General features: G+C 45.2%; 1 long non-coding RNA gene across 1 annotated transcript in view; it reads left to right on the top strand.

Moving 5' to 3' along the window:
- LOC121706778 overlaps positions 1–10000 on the top strand; it is a 21341-nt gene that overhangs the window by 10076 nt on the left and 1265 nt on the right. The gene's annotated exons all lie outside the window — the stretch shown is intronic.

Below are 10000 nucleotides of genomic sequence, written 5' to 3'. Positions count from 1 at the left end.
TTAGACCAGCAGCCATATTTTAAACTGAAAGCTTCAGAACAGTGCTAGTAGACATCTTTTAAACTGTCAGCTTCAGAACAGCAGCCATGTTTTAATTCCAGTTTTACAACAGTGTTAGAACAGTATAGTCATCTTTTAAACTGCAAGCTTCAGAACAGAGTTTGATCAGGAGCCATGTTTAAAGCAGCCGGCGTCACTGCAGCCTGGTTTTCGGCAGTGCTGCTCGCGAGGGCAGAACTGCTGAGACAGGAGGTGCAGGTCCTTCATCTGCAGTCCAGCTGCTCTCTGCTCCATACCAAAAGCACTCGTTACCGTTGGTTACCGTTGCCTTCTGGCTATAAGGGGGTCCTCATTGCCTCCTCTGTGTGCTGCCCGTCTGTAAGGCGTGTGTGTGTGTGTGTGTGTGTGTGTGTGTGTGTGATGGGGCGGGGGTGGGGGGGGTGGGGTGTTGTGGATGTGAGAGCAAGTAGGGGGAGGATGCAGCGACACAGCCAGAGGGGACAGCCAGTCCCAATCTGTCCGTCCAAATGTCCTGCTTCTTGCTCAAATGCACGCTGGCCAGGGCAAGACAGGCGTCCAGACGGAAAAGTGTGAGCAGCAGTGCTGCGGTCTCATCCAGCCTCAGCTGGAGAGGAGAGGAGAGGAGGAGGCGGCTGTCGCAGGACTCTCAGGACTGGGAGGGTGGAGAGGCGTGAAGGGCGGGGGGGGGGGGTCCTGAAGGGGGAACCATGGCTTCTAAAGAGTAGCTAGCTCTGGCACCGGGTCTGGTGTGGACCCCGCACCAGATCAGCACTTGGATCGGAGTCACCTGTGATGCAAGAGGTTTAAGGATATAAGGATATCCCTGCAGATGTTTGTACAAACCCATGGTTCTTTCTGAGGGATAAAGGTGTATAGACGTTGTGCCCTGTGCGGACTTTGTCCATCTCTGTGCTTGGATGTGTGTCTGAATTCACTTAATTCCTTCCTTTTACATTCCCTGTATTTACCTTCATGTTACCTGTGGTGAATACCCAATAATATACTATGATTTACCGTGTATTTACAAGGTAATTAGCTATTAGGGAACTATAAAAAGGAAGGATTACCCTGAAGTCAGTTACAGCAGCTGCTGCATTATGGGTAGGCTACACTTGACTTTTTTAAAAAATGGTTTCATTCAGTGGAACTGAAAACTCAGTGAAGGGAGGCTATATGTTACAGCCATGTTTGTGCTGCGAGGGAACTGCACACCATGACGGTGGTGTTGCCAACAGACAGCTACCAAAGTTGACTCTAAAGAATTCCATTTCATGGACTGACAATGTATTTTCATGGTCTGTCTGAGCTGTATTTGTATAAAGTTATTGGTTCGGTGTGAGTTTTTGAACATTGGCCAGAGGATAAAAATGCCTGAAATTGGAAAGTGCAGCTTTGGGTAAACGTAATAATCACTGTCCACACACTTAAGGTAAGGAGTAAATGTAGACTGATATTCTACAAATGTTTGCATCTCTGTGACTAGATTGACCATTTTTTTTTTTTGTCAAAGCCAACAATTTGATTTGACACTAAACTAGTTTGACCCATGGAGACGCTAATTTAAAGTCATAGGAATTGTGCTGATATCTTCAAACTGCAACTCAGCATTGTCTCTTTTTAGACGTGCTAGGCTATCTTTCATGCTTGCTCAATACCCAATTTAGATTGCCTGGGCTGGACTAAACAAAAGACAAACAGGGGATGGGTCATTGATCGGAACGAAAGGACTGTCACCTGGTTTTCTTAACTGTAATTACAGGCTGATTGAAAGCTTTTTCTCAGAAACCTCCATAAGCTGCAGCCAATTCCTGTAACTGCAGCATTGGCTAAAAGGTTTAGACGTCTGACCTTTTTAAGTATTCAAATGACAAATTAACAAATTCATAGGTGAATTTTCATCTCATTTTATTTGTGAGTTTGTTGAGTTCAGTGTTTTGAGTAATTGTCACTGAAAAAGTCACTGAAATAAGCAGATACGTGTGTTGTAGGCTACTGTAGCAGGCATCATCAAGATCAACCAAGGAAATGTTTGACTGCTGTCTGAACCCTCCGTCCTTGTGTCTGTCAGCTTCTGAACCACAGCCTTCTCTCCTTTCTAATGTTTTACCACGACTCTCCTCTCTTCACCATGTCCCCCTCTCCTCCCTCCACCATGTCCCTCTCTCCTCTTCCTCTCTCCTCCCTCCACCATGTCCCTCTCTCCTGTTCCTCTCTCATCTCTCCACCATGTTCCTCTCTCCTCTCTCCTCTCTCCTCTCTCCATGGTGGGCCTCTGGCCTGCTGCTGCAGCTCTGCACTAGAGAGGTAGTGCGCTGGCAGCGTTGGGGTCACGGGGTCCAGCACTCTGGGAGCAGCACTGCTGCTGATGCATATGCTCTGCTTCAGCTAAATGCCCCGTCCACTCCGTCCACTCCATCCACTGACCTCTCCCAGGCATCCAGCTGGACACCCCCTCCCTCTCCCTCTCTAAAATCAGCTGTGAGGGCGCGCTTTGTTTGCATATAACATGTGCTCATACCCATTTTGAAAAATATTCAGTAAACTGTCCACAATCTGTTAACCATCTATCAACAACCATCTGTATTAATCTGCATCTGATTAAATCAAAATAAACCAGGGGCCCATTAGGTGACACTTTACCAAAGGACACTTGGAGCCCAAAGGCATAGAAGAGTGTCCAGTAGACACATTTCCCTACCCTGACTGGTCACAGCGGGAGTGCACAGTGCCTCATACACTGGATTTCACAGCTCTTTCTCTTTCTCGCCAGCCTTTTCTCTTCCTCTCTCTCTCATCTATCTCTCTCTTTTCTTTTCCTCCCTCTTTTCTTTCTCTCTTTCACACCTCCTTGCTCTCTCACTCAACATCGCCCCAACTTCTGTTTCTGCTCACCTCTTCAAAAAAGAGGGATAAAAAACCTTCCTTCCTTCTCCGCTCCCCTGCGATAATCACATCCCTTGCTTATCACCGCATAATTGGAAGTACAGCAATTAGACGCTGCTAATTGATCCTCGAATGGACCAAAAAAACTGCACTGACACAGCAGTTTAGCCCCCCCTGTTCATTCCTCAGCCCTCTGCAGGAGGAATAAAAGCCTGTGGCAAATAAATCAGCCAGGACAGAGCAGCACATTTCACTCTCTCTCTCTCTCCTGACCCTCAAGGACAGTGAGAGGGAGAGAGAGAGAAGGGAGGGAGAGAGAGAGTGATAGGAGAGAGTGAAGAATGAGTGGTGTTCACTTATCAGTGAGAGAGCTGCGGTAAGAGAGCCACTGGAAGTGCTGGAGGTTCCTGGTGAAATATAAGTCTCCAATTATCCCCAGTGTAAAACGGCTATCTGCTTACCCAAGCGCCAGTGAAACTCAATAAGTGGAGGCCAAGACGAGCGATGTGGAGGCTTCAGTGGGCTGGGTGTCTAGTGAGCACACATCAGTGGCCCCCTTTGTGCTCAGGTTCCTACTCCTGGATGTAGTGGGTGAGAGGAGTCAGTGTGTGTGTGTGTGTGTGTGTGTGTGTGTGTGTGTCCTGAATTCAGACCCTCAGCATTATAGAATGAGAAAGGTGGTGTAATCCCTTCAACCTAACCCCAGATAGTGCTGTTAGAGACCCAGGGCTTTTGAAGCGTCTGTGTGTGTGCATGTGTGTGTGTGTGTGTGTGTGTGTATTCCCGTGGCATAATCAGAGGACACTGACCATGCTGCCCTGTTATGTGTGACCCCGGACAGGCCGAAGTGGTGGAGAGATTGAGGTGGGTATCCAATCTAGTGTGAAAGGAGCAGCTCGTAATCCGGCCCGTAATCCTCTCAGGTGGTGTGTCTCACTGTAAATCAGATTATTACAGTCACTGAGTCAAGTGTCAGACATCCCGCTCTGTGTGTGTGTGTGTGTGTGTGTGTGTGTGTGTGTGTGTGTGTGTGTGTGTGTGTGTGTGTTTTTCTGTTTCTCTCTCAAAGTGCTGTTGGACATTAAATGTAATGCTTTGTAGAGCTGTTATTTTTTTAGAATACTAAATTGGGCCTTTTATTCTGGCTATCTGCTCACTGGCAAATGACATCTATTCCCAGCAAGGGACATGCACAACGTCTAGCGCTGCCAGTTTCTAGCATTATGTCAGACCAGTCAACATGAGGGGGAACTCTGCAAAGGAGACCCCAAGAGCAAAAAATATAAATTCTCAGGTGTTGTATGGAGTTACATTTGTTTCACTTTTATGAGCGAGCAATAGCACAATTTGAGCGCAGAAAAATATTTTGAGCGAGCACACAAATTATATTTTAAGGAGAAATGAAACTCGAGCACAAAAAAACTTGTAGTTGAGCAAACAGGAATCTATGTTGTGCTCCAGTCTTTGCCTGTTTGTATTTGTATTGTCTATGCCTGTTCAATATGTATGTGCAACATCAGCCCCCTTTCTGTCAGTTTCACTGTACGTGCTCACATAAACTGTTCCTCCGCTAGGTCAGGAGATCTCTGTCGCGCTCGCTCAACTTTGTCTGTGTGCTCGCTCAAAACTGTCGACAACGTTATGTTTGTTCCACAATTCATCAACCAATCAGAAAATTCAGGGGCTGAAGTCCAATTCTCATTGGCTGCTGACGTCCACAACGCCTAGCGTCATTTACTAGTGTCAGTGGGAATCGGTAAAGGTTAATAATGCTGGTTTTAGTTTCAATGTGTGTGTGTGTTTGTGTGTGTGTGTGTGTGTGTGTGTGTGTGTGTGTGTGTGTGTGAAAAAGCACCATGTATCTGTACCAGATGCATTGACCCCTATGTAGTGTGTTTATATAGGCCTCTCTCTGCATTGACTCCTATGTAGAGTGTTCACATAGGCCTCTCTCTGCATTGACTCCTATGTAGAGTGTTCATATACTGTAGGCCTCTCTCTGCATTGACTCCTATGTAGTGTGTTCACATAGGCCTCTCTCTGCCTGTGCGTTTGTCTGTACTGCTTCCTTGTACCTTGTGGTCTGTCAAAACGTCTTCTTGTGTAGCGAGCTGTCACAGAGTGCACCTGCGTTTTATGCAACACTTCAAATCATAGGCAACTCCACTGGCAAGAAAGAGCATTACGTCTGTGGTTAATGTATCTCTGCATGAGTCTGCTTACCGGTAGATCAAGATGTCCCAGGTTACTCGGCCTGAACTCTGGCTGCACTTAGAGAGAGAGAGAGAGAGAGAGAGAGAGAGAGAGAAAGAAAGAGAGAGTATAATGAGGAGAAAGATAGAGAGAGAGAGAGAGAGAGAGAGAGAGAAAGAAAGAAAGAGAGTATAACGAGAGGGAGAAAGAGAGAGAGAGAGAGAGAGAGAGAGCGCAGCACAAACAAATAGAATGTCTGTATTTGATGGTTGGTTGTTGTTTCTTTTTTTTGTTTGTTTGTTTGTTTTCAATATAGCAACACTACTAACACTACTAAGTCTGTACATATACATGTTATGCTAACGGAATTGAATTAAACCGAGAGAGTGAGTGAGGAATAGCGAAGGCCATAGTTTGTGTGTATGTGTGTATGTCTGTCTATATAAGTAAGTGTGTGTGTGTGTGTGTGTGTGTGTGTTAGGGTTCTTTCTGAGCTTATGTCCACAGTCAGGAACTCACAGTAATCAAGGCAGGAACCTCTGTTTCATATGCTTATTGAGACACATATGTGCGTACCAACCTATTTACTGTTAATCAGAAAATCCCAACATGCACACAGGACCGGATGCCCACATGCTGAGGCACACATACAGTTTCATCCTATAGACGACATTATGGATGCGCACGTACAGTTTCATCCTATAGACGACATTATGGAAGCGCACATACAGTTTCATCCTATAGACGCCATTATGGATGCGCACGTACATTTTCGTCCTATAGACGACATTATGCGCACATACAGTTTCATCCTATAGACGACATTATGCGCATGTACAGTTTCATCCTATAGATGACATTATGGAAGCGCACATACAGTTTCATCCTATAGATGACATTATGGATGTGCACATGTACAGTTTCATCCTATTGACGACATTATGGATGCATGAGCTCACATTATGAGATGCATGAGCATGAGTGTTCTTGATTTCTATCCGCGATCCCCATGTGTTTACTCAAAAGTGACATAAAAGGGACGGAAGGCACCCGCGTCGTAAGCAGTCAAACGTAGCCTATGGCACGCGCGTCGTAAGCAGTCAAACGTAGCCTATGGCACCCGCGTCGTAAGCAGTCAAACGTAGCCTATGGCACCCGCGTTGTAAGCAGTCAAACGTAGGCTATGGCACGCGCGTTGTAAGCAGTCAAATGTAGCCTATGGCACGTGCGTCGTAAGCAGTCAAACCGCCGTCTTGAGCCAAGGTTGTGAGGCAACACCGCGCAGCAAATAGGTCAAAACCGTGCCGTTGTCAAGGGCACATACAGTAATAACGATGACAGCGACGATGCGAGAGAAGAGTATTGCTACATTTTTGTTTTCAGTGAGAGTGTGTGTATGTGTGTGTTGGGGGCAGGGGGGGGCAGGGGGTAGATGTTGTTAAATAATGGTATTTTTCACCTTGACTGGCATGAACTACACTTTCTTTCCTCAATGTGTTCATTGCTCAAAGTATCTGAAAATAAGTGTCTGTACATTTTGGTTCTTGTGGCAGTCAATGTGCCTGCCATGCACATATGCTTTTGTGTATATGTGTGTCTCTCTGTGTGTGTGTGTGTGTGTGTGTGTGTGTGTGTGTGTGCGCGTGTGTGTGCGCTCTGCTCTTAGAAGCCTGCAGCAACTAGGGCCCCTGGGCCTCTGCACCCAGACCACAAGCACATCTGCATCCTCTCTGAAACTCACATCACAGTTGAAGTGGGAGTCAACTGTGTAACTGTGTGAGTGTGATTCAGAGAAGGGTGTGTGTATGTGTGTGTGTGTGTGTGCACGCATGTTTTTCTCTCTCTGTCTCACTCTTTCTGTTTTGAAACAGGATAGAAACACACACGTTGGTCAGCCGTTTAACTGGAGGCGGTTTATTGAGTGATGGAGTATCTTTACACCAATATCTCTGACTGACACCCTCCCATCCTCTACAAAATAAACACACAAACACACACACACACACACACACACACACACACACACACACTTTCCCTCTTTCAGACAGCTTCCCTCTTTAGACACTACAAACACTTTGGCAAACTAGATTGACTGGTATACGAAACGCCTCTTCAAGTGACCCCTTTTCTCAGGCATTGTAGGCTTTTACTGACAAATAACTCATGCCGATTCAAGTGACGGCCATCTTGGAAATATGGCAATAAAAACATTGCCACCGCTTAAATTGAATATTATCATCCAGAAATGCTGACTAGATGTTCGAAGGATGGCAAAAATCCAAAAACCTCAACTTATTTTATAAGGGGTTCAGTTGGATTTCCTCCTGACTGAATGCACATTTTGTTCAGTGAGCATGGGCTGTGAGCTAGAGAGGTTTGGACAAAGTGCTCCAGGACTGTTACAGTTGCACCAGAGACTTTCTAATGAAGAGACACAGCACTCAAAGAATCTCACATAGAAGTGTATGGGGTTAGAATCTCCCATAGAAATGTATGGGGTTAGTTAGTAACGCAAACATGGCAGTCGTCTAGACATATTCCTCCCCTTAAAAAGTTGACATGTAAAAACATCGTGCTATTGTGCCAATCATGTGGTATGTTGTGAATACATCGTACCAATCATGGGTTGTGATCTTGCAGCCGGAGCGAGGTTCGTGTGTCGTGATTCGTGATCGTAAAGCATTGCGCACACGCAATTTTACCCGAAATAGATTCCCGATAAGTGCCCAAAAAGTGTTGCAATATGGCCGTCTAGTGGAGGCACTTGCCTAAAAGGACTTTGGTTGTACCGTCTATGATGTAGTCCAAGTATGGTCTGTTTTTATTTCAAGTGGGTTCATTACATGACATTTCATCCACATTGGGATCAGACACGCTTCTACATGAGTTAGGCCCAATTCATACCAAAGATTTGCGACGAGACGAACCCGTTGCAGAAAGAGTTGCAACGGCGTGAATTAAATGTTGCACATCGTTGGTAGCTGTTGCAAGCTGTCGCAAAGCATTCACCGTGTCTAGTCGCAGTTGCAAGGTTTAAGAACGTCGCAGCTCATCTCAGCTCATCATTTTTGGTTTGAACCCTACATTACATTAGACTCTCCCTCAGTGTGTCTTCTTGTTGGAGCTGTCAACACTGTCACCAACCATTACCTGTTAGGGGCAGCCATGGCCTACTGGTTAGGGCTTTGGGCTTGTAACCGAAGGGTTGCCGGTTCGATCCCTGACCAGTAGGAAAAAATGTGGGTGGGGAAAGTGGTTGAGCACTGCTCTCCTGTGCCCACATCCATGGCTGAAGTGCCCTTGAGCAAGGCACCTAACCCCTCACTGCTCCCCGTAGCAGGCAGCTCACTGCTCCGTTTTAGTGTGTGCTTCACCTCACTGTGTGCACACTATGTGCTGTGTGTGTTTCACTAATTCACGGATTGGGATAAATGCAGAGACCAAATTTTCCTCAGGGGATCAAAAGAGTATATATATTTATTCTTATACTGTTTGATGCAATGTCTGTGATTTCTTATGGTACTGTATGGTGAGTTCACCACTTGGCAAACCTCTCTGTATGAGCATTACAGCATGAACATACTCTAGCTGTAGAGGACACCCGTAGAAGACCTGAGGAGAGGACAGTCTCCACCCCTTTGTGTGAGGGGGAATGAATGACTATTCTTAGTTACCACATAAAGTTTCAGTTAGTCCTCTCTATGAAAAATGGAAAGCAGGGTATGTGAATCTAACAGTGCATAACTGTACATGAACATCATCATCAAAACGATCTAATCATGATAAAAGTTTGGGAGGAAACGTTTCTTTCTAATATTGACATACTGTATGTAAACCACTGAATCATAGAAACCAGTGAATCATATTATGAGACATCATAGTCATTTGTTGATTTGTTGGCATGTCTCTGAGTGTGTGTGTGTGTGTGTGTGTGTGTGTGTGTGTGTGTGTGTGTGTGTGTGGTTTCCTAGAGTAAGCTGCAGTTGCAGCTGTACTGGGAATGCTGAGTATAGTTGGTTGGATGGCAGTTGTGCTCCAGCCATGACAGCGGGAGCTGAGCCGAGCTATGCTATGCTATCAAAAACATTGATTAAACTAAAAACCTAAATATGAGGTCGGGAGATTAGACTTGTTGTGTTCAGTGCCCTCTCTACCTCCCTCATTCTCTCCACATCTTTTGCGCAATGCTAAGCACACGCACGTCATAGCCAGGCTTCATGTCAGGCAGACAGTGAGCACCCAGCCAAATTGTGGTGTTTTCTGGCTTGTGTGGAGGTGAGTGGTGATGAACAGGTAACTAAAGTACCTAGGTTACAGCTTATGTGCCAAGACGAAAACAGTGAACTTGATTCTTGCTAAAGCATGTGCTACAATCTAATAGCTAAAACGTTAGCTCCCCCTTCTCACACCTCGAGCGGAATCTAAGCTTTCCAATGATATTAGCTCTGCACATCCATATGAAATATCTCACTAACTCTTCACTCAACACATGGCAAACAGCATATCACAATAAACAACAGACCTTACCGAATACTAGGATATAAGGCCTGCCTCTGTACAATAAGCAGTTCACAGCACAGGCTCATGACGTATTTTAAAAGAGGGTAGAATGATGATATTCTGGCTCTGCTGGCTGAAGTGCATGGAGTTGTGCTGAGTGTCCCAAGTCTGCCTCACAGGAAGTGATGCTGCTGGTTGCTAGGATGTTGCTCAGTTTATTTTGATTTTGTATCTCGAAATTTCAACTTTTTTTCCTCATATTTTTACTTTGTATCTGAAAATGTTGACTTTTTTCCCTCATTATTTTTACTTTAAATCTCGAAATGTTGACTCTTTTTCTCATTATTTTCACTTTATGTCTGTGTTTTGTGTATTTCAAGTGGCTGAAATAGGCTTCTATAGA

Source organism: Alosa sapidissima, chromosome 4, assembly GCF_018492685.1.
Source record: "Alosa sapidissima isolate fAloSap1 chromosome 4, fAloSap1.pri, whole genome shotgun sequence".
In the NCBI taxonomy this organism is placed as follows: Eukaryota; Metazoa; Chordata; class Actinopteri; order Clupeiformes; family Clupeidae; genus Alosa; species Alosa sapidissima.
Note: the sequence above shows the minus strand (reverse complement) of the source record. Positions and strands in the feature narration are given on the sequence as shown.